The following is a 14,628-nucleotide window of genomic DNA, read 5'->3' on the forward strand; positions in this document are numbered from 1 at the left end:
TTAGTAGTGGAACTTTTAATAGATTTAAAACACCATCACCTAGCTATGGAAGCAATCTTTTTAACGGATCTTGGAACAATCAGAGGAGTTATAACAACAACAACAACTTTCAAAATCGCGTTAACAATAGCCAAGGCAATGGAAATGGAGAGAACCAGAATGGCACCGGGAAGCAAAGAGTGGCATCGACATCCACGGTGCAGGGTGGTGTAAAGAACAGTGGCAAGTTATTCATGATAGGAAAAGAGGCAGCTGAGGGAGACGCTCATGTGTTTTCTGGTACTTTTCTAACCAACTCTAAGCCATCTTATGTTTTGTTTGATTCGGGAGCAACTCGTTCGTTTATATCTAGTGACCATGCTAAAATGATGAGATTGGGTGACCCAGTAGTAATTAAAGATAAAGTAACAATACCTTCGGGGGAATCGATAATATGCACCAAAATGTTTAAGAATGTGAATATCCTTATAGGCGAAGTTTTATTTCCTATGGACTTAATAGAATTTCCGTTAGGAGGATTTGAGATTATTTTAGGAATGGATTGGTTGAGTAGAAATAGAGCTTTCATAGATTGTTATCAAAAGAAAGTATCTTTAAAAGGACCGAAAGGAGTAAGAGTGTCTTATAAAGGATTTGTGGTGAAACCCAAGGTGAGACTTATGTCAACAGTTACCTTGAAGTCTTGTTTAAGGAAGGGGGAGAGTTAATTTTGTGCCAGGTGTGGGACACGCGTGAGGTGGTAAAAGGCGTGAACGAAATTCCCGTAGCGAGTGAGTTTCGGGATGTGTTTCCAGAAAAAATTCTGAGTTTACCTCCAAAGAGAGACATGGACTTTAATATTGACCTTAAACCAGGGACTGGACCTATTTCTAAGGCACCTTACAGGATGGGGCCAAAAGAATTGGAGGAGTTGAAGAAGCAGTTAGAGGATTTGTTAGAGAAGGGTTATATAAGACCAAGTGTGTCACCATGGGGAGCGCCAGTTTTATTTGTTAAGAAGAAAGATGGGAGTATGAGATGATTGTGCATATACTACAGGGAACTGAATAATGTAACAATTAAGAATAGATACGTTTTGCCTAGGATTGATGATTATTTGATCAACATAGGGGAGCTGGAGTTTTCTCTAAAATTGATCTAAGGTCGGGATACCATCAGTTAAGAGTTAAGGAGGAAGATGTATCTAAGACTGCTTTTACGACGAGGTATGGGCATTATGCGTTTGTAGTTATGCCTTTTGGTTTGACTAATGCACCCGCAATATTTATGGATTTGATGAATAGAGTGTTTAGTCCTTATCTTGATCAGTTTGTAGTACTCTTTATTGATGACATATTGGTGTACTCTAGGAATAAAGAGGAGCATGAGAAGCATTTAAGAATCGTTTTGCAAACCTTGAGGGAGAATGACTTATATGCTAAGTTAAGTAAGTAAGGGTTTTGGTTGGATAAAGTAGCATTTTTGGGACACGTAGTTTCAAAGGAGGGAGTGTCGGTTGATCCAAGTAAGATCGAAGCGGTAACTAAGTGGGAGAAACCAAAGAATGTGACGGATGTGCGAAGTTTTCTGGGATTGGCTGGCTATTACAGGAGGTTTGTGAAGGATTTCTCTAAGTTAGCTAAGCCTTTGACTGCGTTGATGAGAAAGGAGAATCGGTTTAAGTGGGATGAGAGTTGTGAAACAGCTTTTCTAACCTTGAAGGAGCGTTTGACCACAACACCTATATTAGTTTTACCATAAGGGAGTGAGGATTTTGAGGTGTATACCTATGCTTCGAAAAATAGATTGGGATGTGTGGTAATGCAAAGAGGGAGAGTAATCGCCTATGCATCGAGACAGCTGAGACCATATGAAGAAAATTACCCAACGCACGATCTGGAATTAAGGGCGATCGTGTTTGCTCTTAAGTTATGGAGGCATTATTTGTATGGAGCTAGTTTTAAGGTATTTTCTGACCATAAGAGCCTTAAGTAAATTTATACTCAAAAGGAGCTTAATATGAGACAAAGGAGGTGGATAAAAATGATTGGGAATTATGATATGGAGATAATTTACCATGAGGGGAAGGCTAATGTAGTAGCAGATGCTTTGAGTAGGAAGTCGGTTCATGCCTTATGTTTAGCTATGTCGCGAGTTAGGTTGCAGATGCTTTCACTCAAATTGTGACACCCTCACTTATCGCGGAAAAGTAAACACGTAATTCTAGAATAAAACTGCATGGATATGTTTGTAATAGTTTCAATTGGGTAAAAACCTGAAATTTTAAAACCTGAACCTGTTATAAAGATATCCAAATTGGAAGGTGTCAAAACATACAAGGTCTAAATAGAAGTTTCGCAACATAACCATTGCTAAAGTCGCGAATAGCAAAGTTATACAACCAAATGTAAAGAGGGAGACATATGTCCCTAAAATGTATATGACATAAAAAGTATTTAAGGGTCACAATATAATAAAGTCAATCTAGGTTCCAAGGTTACTTTGCTCGCTAGCTCGTCCATGTATCCCATATATGCATCACCTACCTGTCATTCGCATTTTATACAAATACGAAAGCCACAGTCAGTGGGGAGTAACTCCGAGTTCTCCCAGCCACGAAATGTCATAATTAATATAACATGTAAACATAAGAATATGAATACGAATCACACAATGCCTTAGCATATAGATGCTAGACAATCGTGCTTATCATGTGAACAACAATATAACACCACATAGTCCTAGCATGTGAATACTAGACCGACTCATACTACACTATCATGTGAATCACATAACATCCAGGAATCCAAACTCTATCAACCATAGCCGGCTTGCATCTCACCTTCTATGATTCATAGAATCATCAAACAAGAAAGGGCAATATATCAAAGACAGGCATAAGTTCTTAGCACCGTCAATAGTCACTCTGTAACTCGAGTCTATACCACGAGGTAGGGAAGGTAATCGAACCGGTATCTTGGCTCAGAGGTTCTATCAAAACATGGCCAAGACACAACACAACCCTAGTACTAAATCTGCGCAGACCTAGACATGCGGATACACACCACCGCACCCAAGACCCACAATTTTATAAAACCATGTGAGTACCCTAAGGAGTCCACCAAAGGGTTGGCTAGTACTTAAGCTGACCACTTACTCTCAAAATAAGTAACGAGGTCATGCCCCAACTTGGATATAAACCCACCAAGTCAGGAACACAGAGGCTATTAAGCAGTGAACATACACTCGTCAAAGACTATAATGACCTATCTATGATGAAGGCCGAAATACTCACCTAGGACCTAGTCCCAGCTAGTCCCAGCTTGAATACTTTAGCCCACACCACACAAGACAAGTAGGATACCCAATTAACCATAAGAGGGGCAAAGAGTCCAACTTACCAACATAAATGCTAACATTCTATCATGTGAAAGGCTATATAAATGTCTATTCAAAGAGACAATCCAACCATATCCTCAATGTCATCAATAACCAAATTATAACTAACCATCAATATCATAGTCCATGAGAATAAACTACAATGGCTAAAGGCAAACAAGACTCAAGCATAAGGCATCCAAAGCATCCAACAACCAACATGTGAAATGATAATTACAAATATCAAGGCATAACATAAAACCTCCAATAACAACCAATCTTACCTCAAAGACAAACCCTCGACCCGAGTCCCGCGACGGGTCATCGGTCAAATCGAGGCTGACCGGTTTAAACCTAGCTTGACCAAACTCGTTCGGTCAATCTGCCCCCACTTCGTAGTCTTTGCCTACTTTGGCCCAAATCATAAAATTTATCACAATATAATTCTCATGCTATTTCTAATTTCTATCATGTGAAAAACGAAAGTAACACATTATCAATCACCTAAACACTTAACAAACAAATGTGCACAACATTAACTACTAATGTGACATTAATTCGTCGAGTAACTCGGAATAGTTACCTTACGCTAGCAAAGAGACAAGTAATAACTTGAGAAAGCTTCTAAAACCCAAAATTACTCTTCATCTTTAACCACATATGAGCCACCTAAAATAATTATGTGAAAGGACGATATTAACGAATTATCGTTATATAAAATATGAGACGGAAATTAATTTAATTATATTTTAAATAAACCAAACTAGCGTCAAAACAATTTATGGACACGGCTCAAAAGTTATTATGACAACCTCAAACTCGGCCTAACCACCAACTACACATGGCCTCAAACTCGTGACTTAGCTAGGCCACGGCCAGGCCACAACTAGGCCACTGGGAGTCCGACACGACCACCACCCGACTACCCATAGCCACCCTACTTCATAACCTGACCCAAAAATCAGTCCAAAACAGAACCCAAAAGATGCCTAAGTTCGACCCCAACTCCAGTCCTCAAATGCAAAGTGAAAACCCACGATGACAGCTCTCGTCCCTCGCCCAAAAAGCAGTACCAATCGTCCCCTTAAGACTCCATTCTCGCGCCTAAAAACAGTCCTAGCTGAGCCAACTAAGTCAGCATTTAAAACGGTTTTAGAGCGGAAATCCACAAGTATAAAACAACTCAAAAACAGACCCTAAAGACTACAAAAATCGCCCCAACACAGAGTCCAAATTAGTCCAAAACAATCCCTACATGTCAGTATACACCGTCTCAAATATACCACTTACTAACTAGCATCCCAAATGATCCCTAGAGGTCAGTATACACCGTCTCAATCATCTTCACATATCAGTATACACCGTCTCAACTATACAACTGACTAATTAACATCCATAAGGATCCCTATATATAATTATACACCGTCTCAATTATAAAACAGACTAACCAGCATTCGAAATAAACATATTTTACAAGTAATATCGAGTAATCCGTTATCGTTACCTTTTTAATCTTCTACCAGACCGTCTATTTTAGTACATACAACCGTCTTATAATAAATAAAGCTGAAAATATAAATGGGTTTGTAAAAATACATGACGAAAATGAATTTTACTTACAACGGATTGATGAGAACGACGAAAGGAGCGCTATGGAACAAAAATAGTTGAAAACGGATGACAAACGGAGTGACGATATCGATTTTGAAGATCCAAAAACTGAAACAGGGAAAAAAATATGAAGAAAGAAGAAACGAGAAGAAAGAGACGTGGAAGTGGGGAGCAAACTTGCACGCTCGCTATTTATTATACGTACGTTTCTTCATCGTTAAGAAACTTCGATAGTTATTAAAACCGTTTCGAGTTAAATTTAACCGGTTTAAGTAAAAGTTTCAGTAATAAAACGGAATCAATAATAAATAAATTTAATGAGTGAAAATAAAATAAAACAAACTCAGCTAGTTAACGTAAATAATACAATATCAGCTTGAATCGGAATTATTAGCGATTTTTACAAAACTAACGGATATTAATAAAAATTGCTAATTTAGTGAAATAAGCTCAAAATAGCTAATTGGACGGTTTTGTTCCCAAAATCCATCTCGGGTTCACTTAAAACAACTTTCATAAGGACTCGTAAAGAAACGGAAATTATTAAATAAATAAACTCGAACTAACTTCAATAAACACGAACTAACTTTAAATAAACTTATTAATGATTATTAAAATTAACGTATCGAATTATGATGAAATTAATTAATTAGCTAAGCATATATATATAAATCGTTAAATGATGTAATTAAATTCAAAATAGCAATTAAAAGAATTTTATCCAACTTAATAAAATACGGGGTGTTACACAAATAAACATTTCAATTACATCATTTCAACTATCATTGATGGTTATCAAATTAAACCTCGCAAGTGCACGATTTATCGTTGTGCAAAATTGAGGGTCGATCCCACAAGGAGCTAGGAAGACTACTAATCGTTTTAACTCTATTGTTTAGCTAAGTCGATAATAAAGGAGGAGATTGTTATACTAAAGCTACCTAAAACAAAGTGAAATACAAACTTAACAAGAAAAAGATAAATGGGCAAAAGGAAGGATAAGTTGTAAATCAAATGATTAAAAAGCCTAAGACTCGGTTCTCCCACAACATTTCATAACTTCACACTATTAATTCCTTAGGCTAATCATAAGGGTAGCAAGGTGAGGAGGAGATGGCTCTAATTCGCCCAAGACCCCCCTCTCGGGTTCGAAATAGGACACTAGCACTACCCACCAACCCCCCTCTCGGGTTCGAAGGTCGGAATCCCTAACTCAATCACCCAACAACCCCAAAAACGTGCACATTTCCAAGGAGGTCAAGAACTTGGTCAAGGTCATTAAGTACTCATCGTAATCCGGGTCATCCCACTCCTCCTCTCGGAGGTCGATTTCAAACGCTAGTCTAGAGGTACCCTCCCTTGGTTCTCCCTTTTGGTCTCAACCTAGGTTAGCAATAGGGTCAAATCCCGGGTATCCAATTTACAACCTAACCAACTCTCGTTGGTGGACAAGGGTCACAAATCGACACTACCCAAAATCAACCCATAAACCAAATCATTCCTCTAAACTACCCTCACCAAATTCCCCAAATAATTAGCTTTAATGAGATTCAATTAGTGAAGTTACTCATGTCGGGTCAAACCGAGTTCTAGTGGAAGACTACTCACTAATCATGTTTCTAGAAGTAAGAGAAACAACAAAGATGGAATCTTTAAGCATAAACATGGTGGGAGAATAAATTTTACTACTAATCATGCAATAACCTTACACAAATTATGAAGAAAGACAATTTAATCTAATAATGATGAGGATTAAACTAAAAGACACAACCTTTAACACAAGTAACTCAAAGGTTCAATCTTTAACATAAGAGAATCAAAGACTCAATCTTTGGGTGTAAATAACAATGGTGAACAAAGAAAAAATGAAAAAGAGGGAAAATAACAACAATCAAACAACAAGATTGGAATCCTAACATAAACAATTAAACAAAACTTAAAAGAGAAGCAAATGTAAACAAATGAAATTAGGAAGAGAAATAATACCAACTCAATAGCAAAGAAAGGAATTTGGATTGAAAAATAAGGAAGGAGCAACCTTCAATCTTCTTACAACCCAATTTCTACTACTAAGTATGATGGAATAATTGAAGAACTTGTTCTAATTAGGGAAAGATTAGCAATGTAATTAACAAGATTTAACCTTGGAAAAGGAAATTAATTTCGATCTAGGGTTGTGTGTTGATTAAGGGAGGGGGTATATATAGTTTGCACCTCAATTAGGGTAGGATTACAATTGGGCTTTTGAAATGCGGGTGCGTGCTCCCGGTCGGTCAACCGGCCGCCGGTCTTATGACCGGCTGGGAAGTTTCTGTAAAGTTTGGTTTAATTTGGATATCATCAGGTGGCTTCGGCCGGGCAACCGGCTGCCGGTCCCAGACCGGCTAGGAGTTCCTTGACTTCTCCGTTCTTCAGTTGACTTCAGAGCTTCTACGTGTGTTCCCAGCCGAGCAGCCGGCTGCCGGTTAAGTGATCGGCTGGGAAGTTTCTGTAAGTTTTTGGCTCAATTCTTCACTTGTGCTCTCCCAGCCGGTTAGCCGGCTGCCGGTCAAGTGACCGGCTGGGAGTCTCCTGTAACTTCACCCTTAATCTTGAATTGTATACATTTGGGGGTTCCCAGTCGGCTGACCGACTACCGGTTGGGACCACATCTCAGCTCATTTCTCTCCTCTTTTCATGCTTAACTCCAAAAACCATCTTCTTGATTTGATTCCACCATTTCCGCCTCAATTCCTACGAGGAGGGCATGACGTCATAGGCAAGGGTTCGGAGCACAAAAATACAAGCAAGGGCATGCAAAACCATCTCAAATCGAGTCGGAAAACATGAAAATAGAGGGAAAAAAGGGTGCAAAAGAGTCTTATTTCAAACCTCCCCACACTTGAACATTACTCGTCCCCGAGTAAGTCCTCAATCAAAGTACAAAACGCTACTACAACAAGTATAAAGAGTACATGCTCAATATAAGCATTACTCGACTATTCTACTAATAAGCCGATCGAGTATTAGCGCACTCAACACCCCTTCAACTTGCAATTTGACACTCATGAGGGAAAAGTGCCCTATTGTAAGGCATGTTGGGTCTTGCTACAAAATCGCGATGCATCTATCATGAAAGCACGTAATCAAGCAATAGAATGCATCTAACAAAATGGTCCACTTTCCTCATCTAAGCGGCCGGATTTTCAAACAAAAAAACATGGTCTTGGTCGGAAGTATCGTCTCAGAAGTTCCAACGGAGGTGCCAACCCCCTAAGCATTGCTCAAGCAACCCTATTGTGACCAATACTCAAGAAACACATTCAAGATCGGGGTAAGGGGAAGTAGGCAAGTCCGCCGAGAATTACAAAACCGACACGAGATTCAACCAAAAGACCCATGACTAAGGGGACATAGGCAACGACATCCTCACGGTTTTCACTCGTCACTCAATGAAAGAACAAGGTGATTTTTTTGTGATAAATAGTAACCAAAATCACTCTCCTAACTCGACTAGCGAAAACGTGCCCGCAATCTAATGTGTAAGATCGTCGTATGTCCAATGAAATGCAAACAATGGTAAAATTATGCACATAACATGAAACAAGGGTTGTAACGGGGCTAGGGAGTAGGACAAAACGGGATTGGTGCAAGCACCATTTGGATATGTGGAGTTCAAATCAAGAATTGTCGACACATCATAACCCATTTCTTATTGCAACACATGAGACACGTCTACGCCCTAACATAGCATGGATCACCAAAACTATGCAAAAATTGCATAAACCCAACTCAAATTGGAAAAACTCAAAAGTATTTCTCTTATTTCAACAAATGGTAATGTCTACACCCTAACGAAGGCTCGGTTTCCCAAGCCATGCAAAAAATGTGTAAACCCGACTCATTTTGGAAAAACATCAATTTGCCCTTTTATTTAGCAACGACTTTTTCTACCCCGTTTAATGATGAGGAGGGGTGTTGCTTGTCTCTTTCTTTTCCTGACAACATATATACAACACAAGTAACTCATTTTTTTGAATTTTTCATAACTTTTTCACCTTTCTATTTTGTTTTTCATTTCTTTTTCAAAACCTGTTATTTATATACAATGCCAAATGCATACCAAATTCCGACCCAAGTGAACATGTACACTATCCACCATTACGACCCAAATCACCTCCTACAACACAACTACAAAAACGACCAATTCTTGATCAAGGAAGGGTAGTTATGGAATGTAGCTATTTTAGTGGGTTTGCCAAATGAAAAGGCTAAAACTCAAAGGGGCGAATAAAAAAGGGAGATAATGGAAGGGACAAAACAAGGCTATTTGGCTATGTGAGGTTCATACAAACGGATTTTGTTTCATATTATGTGCACAAAAATGTAATGCAAATTCACGGTCCAAGGACGAATGACACACTTATGCGTCTTGATGTGATACGCCTCGCGAGGAAGCCTACTCTCAAACCTAGATGAGGGCGGGGTATGATGTACCCACCCTAGGAGGCTCTACCTTTACCTTTGAGTAGCTAAGTCGAGCCTTAGGTCTAGTCTACGGTCCTAGGTCTCACAGGATCGGTCTAAACTCATTGAACAAGCCCACCTCCCTCGGCTAACTAAGAGGTCACGGGTGCGAGCCACGGGGAGGGGAAAGACACAATTGGACACATAGCTCATCATGGGGGTACTTGATTCCCTTCCTCGACCATGTTTATGCAAAACATTTACAAACTAGGTGCAACTAAGTCTAACCACTACACATATACACATGTGACAAAATGCAAGCGGGAATCGAAAGAACGTGAAAATAAACATGCAACCAATATCTAATCCTAACAGCACGCATCAACATCAAACAATCCACATGGTCTCCCAAGGAGACACCCAAGGCAACAAAATTCCCATTCTCCTTCAAAATATCCAAGATACCAAAAAGAAAGAATAGTAAAAAGGAGTTAGAGATATGAAGGATTATACCAAGCGGTCTTCTAGCTCCTTTTTGCCTCAAATGTTCAATGCGCTATGCCAAAGGTTAGATAAGACATATATATATACAATGCAAATGTTTTTGTAAATTTTTGAAAATTTTCAATTTTTATGGATTTTTTTTTTGAAATTTTTTCAAATTTAAAAGTATTTACAAATATAAACACATATTCACACGAGTGGATATTTCCCTCCCCACACTTGAGATGTACATTGTCCTCAATGGACAAAAGCATAGGGAGTGAATAAGAAAAAGAAAGGAACATATTTTTGTATTTTTGATTTTTTGAAAATAAAAATAACATATTTTTGGTATTTTTGTTTTTTAAAAATTAAAAGGACATATTTTTGGTGTTTTTCAATATTTAATTTCCTCCCCACACTTATTTATTTACATTACTTCCAAATGGAAATAAATGTGTAGTGGAAATTAGAAAATTAAATTGCATGTTTTTGGAATTTTGTTTTTTTTTTATGAAAGTTTTTTTTAGGCCCTCTCCACACTTATTTATAAACATGGGAGGGCATGTTGAGAAACGAAAGAACATGTTTTTGTTGGTTTTTGTCATTTTTCAATTTTTTGTGATTTTATAATAAGAATGCAATGCATGGTCTATTCTATATACAATATTTGAATTACAATGCAAGGTATACTATGTGAATGCAATGTCTAAATGTGACGATATATTACAAATTTAAAAGCTAATGCAATCCTATATGCATGCAATTATGTGAGTTTCTAAGCTAAATGCATGCGAAAAATTAAACATGAATGAGAGAAGTTGGATTAAGGGAGAGATCATACTTGACTTTTGGATTGAAAGGGAGAGAATAAAGCCCTCATTACTAGGCTCTACTCGAAATCGGTCTCATCGCCGTCACCATCACCGTCGCCATCATAACCATCATCATTACCGACTCCAAACTCGGACTCACGGATGAAGTCATCCGTGTTCATTGGCATGTCCGAGCCTAACTCCCCCGTCTCCGTGGTTATGTCAATAAACACCCCCGTGTCCCCTCCGGCACCACTAATAGCCCCCTCTCCAAAGATGGAATGAGCACCTCCAAACCACCTAGTATCATGCCCTACCCCTTGAGTGGAATATGGGGTAGGGAAGACCGGGGCACTATAGTAGTCGGGGCGTAAATTAATGTCGCCGTAAAGATAGGTCCCGTCCTCCGGATGTCCGCCATCCGGAAATAGGTAATAGGAGGGGTGAAGGTTGGAGGGGTGCTTGTATTGGCACTTCATGAAATCATCGTAAACCGGAAATTGACCAAGAGAATGGTCATAGTAAATCCGGTCCATTCGTTGTTGAAGACCAAACCGCTCACTAGCGGCGGTTGCCATGCTAATCTTCATGTCCCCCATAAAGGAAATGAGGTCGGAGTGGAGAGGGGGTGGTTGTTGTGGTTGGTGACTAGAGGAACCCTCCCCTTGTTGGAAAGGTCCGGTAACGAAAGGGGAAGATGGCGTGGCATACCGCAAGGTAGGTCTCGCGGGGATGGGAGGTCTCTCACTGCTATAGAGAAGGTTGGGGTTTTGTCTTTGGGGGATAGTGGGATCCTCGGGGTCCTCGATTTCAAGTAAATAATGTGGTGAGTTGGGCACCACTTTCATCTTTTCGGGGTTGGGAAGGGCAATGGAATTTCTGTCCACACCGTCCACTCAGATTTGCCAATAGTCTTGATGGTCATTGGGGCTGGTCTTTATCCAAGAGAGGTTGTGGTGGAGGTAATTCTTAAAAATCATGGTGTCACCTACAATGTACCTCATACCACTCAAGTTCACCTTCCGATTAAGCCTCTTGGCTAAATGGGTGATGAGCCCACCCACCATAATAAAAGTCCTTTGGCCCAGAGAATTGTTAAGGCGATGCAAAGTAAGGGCCAAGTGATGAGCAATATCAATTTTGAAGGTAGTGGGGTTGGAACAAAGATAAGACCTAAGAATTTACAACTCCTCCTTTAGGAAGTTATGATTCTCCTCTCGGCCGAAAATAGTCCACCCCATGAACCGATGCCAAACCCGAATGGCCGAATTATGGACCGTATTAGTGGCTCTCTTGACGCCAACTTGGTCGTCTAAACCCGTAATGGCCTTCCATAAGGCCCTATGGTCAAAGGTATTGGGGGCCTTATGAGGAGGGCTAGTATCTAACCCAAAATGAGCGGCGAAAGTAGGCAAGGTCAACGAATAGTCCTTGTTCATTAAGAGAAAGTGCAAGAAGGCTACCTTTTGGATTTGGTGGTGCTTATCAATTCTAAGGGAACTCAAAAATTCCCATGTGAGTCGGGAATAGGTCTTTTCATGGAGTCCATACATGTACCGCATACCTACCCCTTCAAACAAGTTAAGAGACACTTGGTCTAGCCCTAACTCCCGCATGGATTGTCTATCAATGAATCGGGTAGGGGTGAGGGGGCGTTGTTTGAATAAAACGAATTTACCTTTCATGGTAACGAATGTGAACTTAAGGTCCGGGAATGCCGGATCGGAGCTCATATCATTAGCCGCGGCCACCACCATCTCCGCCTATTGAAGAGCCAAATCACCCTTTCTCACTCTCTTTTTTGGTGCCATTCTGTGATTTTGGTAGAGGGTTAAGGCTAAGGAAGGTGGTTGTGGTGGTTTGTTGGTGGTAGAGTGGTGTTTGAAGGTGGTGGGAAGTGGTTGTTGGTGATTTTAGGGGAGACGGGTTAGGGTTAGAGGGAGGATGAAGGAAGAGATGTGTCAAAAATTATGATGAATGGGGTGTTTTTTCGGGTAAAATCGAGTATCAGGGGGTTCCCAGCCGGTCAAAAAACCGGCCGCCGGTCAACCGGCTGGGAAAACGGGTATTTTCGATTTTTTTCAAAAAGTCACAGGAACCTCCCAGCCGGTCAGAAGACCGGCGGCCGGTCGCCCGGCTGGGAGAACACCCAAGCATCAAATCCGTCATATATGCATTCCCAGCCGGTGGACCGGCTGCCGGCCTGCCGGCTAGGACTCCTCTTTCGTCTCCTTTTCGCCAAGTCACGTATACATGTATTCCCAGCCGGTGGACCGGCTGCCGGCCTACCGGCTGGGACTCACCATCCTTCAATTTGTCACATTTCAATAAAATTTTCCAGGAACTTCCCAGCCGGTCAGAAGACCGGCTGCCGGTCACCCGGCTGGGAATACGTCCCTACTCATTTTCCTCAATATACCCCTAGATCGATATCCCATCACCAATTGGCCTCGATTTTTGTGTTTTCGTCTTTCAAAGCCGACTCATCGTGTCGGAAAAAGGCCAATTGATGGTCAAACGCTTGTTCTTCATACAAAATCCCAAATTCTTCAATAAAAGTGACCGTCATCAATCAAAATGCCAAGTATCATTGATCCAAAATTTCTCATTTCCCATCTATATGCATATTATTTACAATTTTTCATGGGTTGCCTCCCATGTAGTGCCCTTGTTTTATGTCGTAGGCTCGACGTAGTCATGAAACACCATCAAGTATGGAGAAGGTAAGTATCGATGGAGCTTACGTTCTTCATGATGGGTGCCCCAGCAATATAATGTTTAAGCTGTTGTCCATTCACCTTGAAAGCTTGGTCTCCATTGGATATGCCCCATGGGGAAAAACTCGGGCCGTGGTGAAAGGTCCCGACCATTTTGACTTAAGCTTCCCCGAAAATAGCTTGAACCTTGAGTTAAAGAGAAGAACCAAGTCTCCCACCTTGAATTCCCTCCTTAAAATAGCCTTGTCATGGAACTTCTTCGTCTTCTCCTTATAAACCCTTGAACTCTCGTATGCATCGAGGCAAAATTCCTCCAACTCATTCATGTCAAGAAGCCTTTTCTCTCCCGCTTTCTTCATGTCAAAATTCAAGAATTTCACCGCCCAAAAGGCACGGTGCTCCAATTCAACGGGGAGATGACAAGGCTTACCGTAAACCAACCTAAAAGGCGAAGTGCCAATATGAGTCTTGTAGGCGGTACGATACACCCATAGAGCATCATCAAGCTTAATTGACCAATATTTTCACGACTTTGCCACGGTTTTCTCAAGAATAGACTTGATTTCCAAGTTAGAGACCTCGGCTTGCCCATTTGCTTGTGGGTGATAAGCAAGACTTCTTCTATGTTGAACCCCGTGTTTCTTGAGCAAAGCTTCAAAGGTCTTTTCATGAAAGTGCAAACCTCTATCACTTATGAGTACTCTCGGCACTCCAAATCTTAGGAAAATCGTAGTCTTCAAGAACTTACCAACCGACTTGGCATCACAAGTCTTGGTAGGTGAAGAGTCTATCACACCCGAAATACTCGGGGGGGGGGGGGGGGTGAATTGAGTGTATTTAAAAATTATGCCTACTTTTTATTTTATATCAAGGTGATTAATTACTTAAAGTTTATTGATTAAACTTTAACTAATTAACTAACTGATTGTGAACGTAATGAAATGACTGAAATGAAAGATGCAAGGACACACGATATTTGAAGTGGTTAAGCTTCACACGTCGAAGCCTACGTCCACTATTCTCGATTAATAATTTTAGTACCTTACTCCGGATTACAAAATTATCAACCCAACTCGTATAGTTAACTCTAACTATAACTCGATTTGAATATCACTAGATATTCGATTTGACTATCTTAAGTTACTAAGAAAGCACTTGATTGTTCTTCTAAGTGTTCACACAATTGAACGAGTAAGAAA

The sequence above is a fragment of the Silene latifolia genome, chromosome 3 (genome assembly GCF_048544455.1).
Source record: "Silene latifolia isolate original U9 population chromosome 3, ASM4854445v1, whole genome shotgun sequence".
Lineage (NCBI taxonomy): Eukaryota > Viridiplantae > Streptophyta > Magnoliopsida > Caryophyllales > Caryophyllaceae > Silene > Silene latifolia.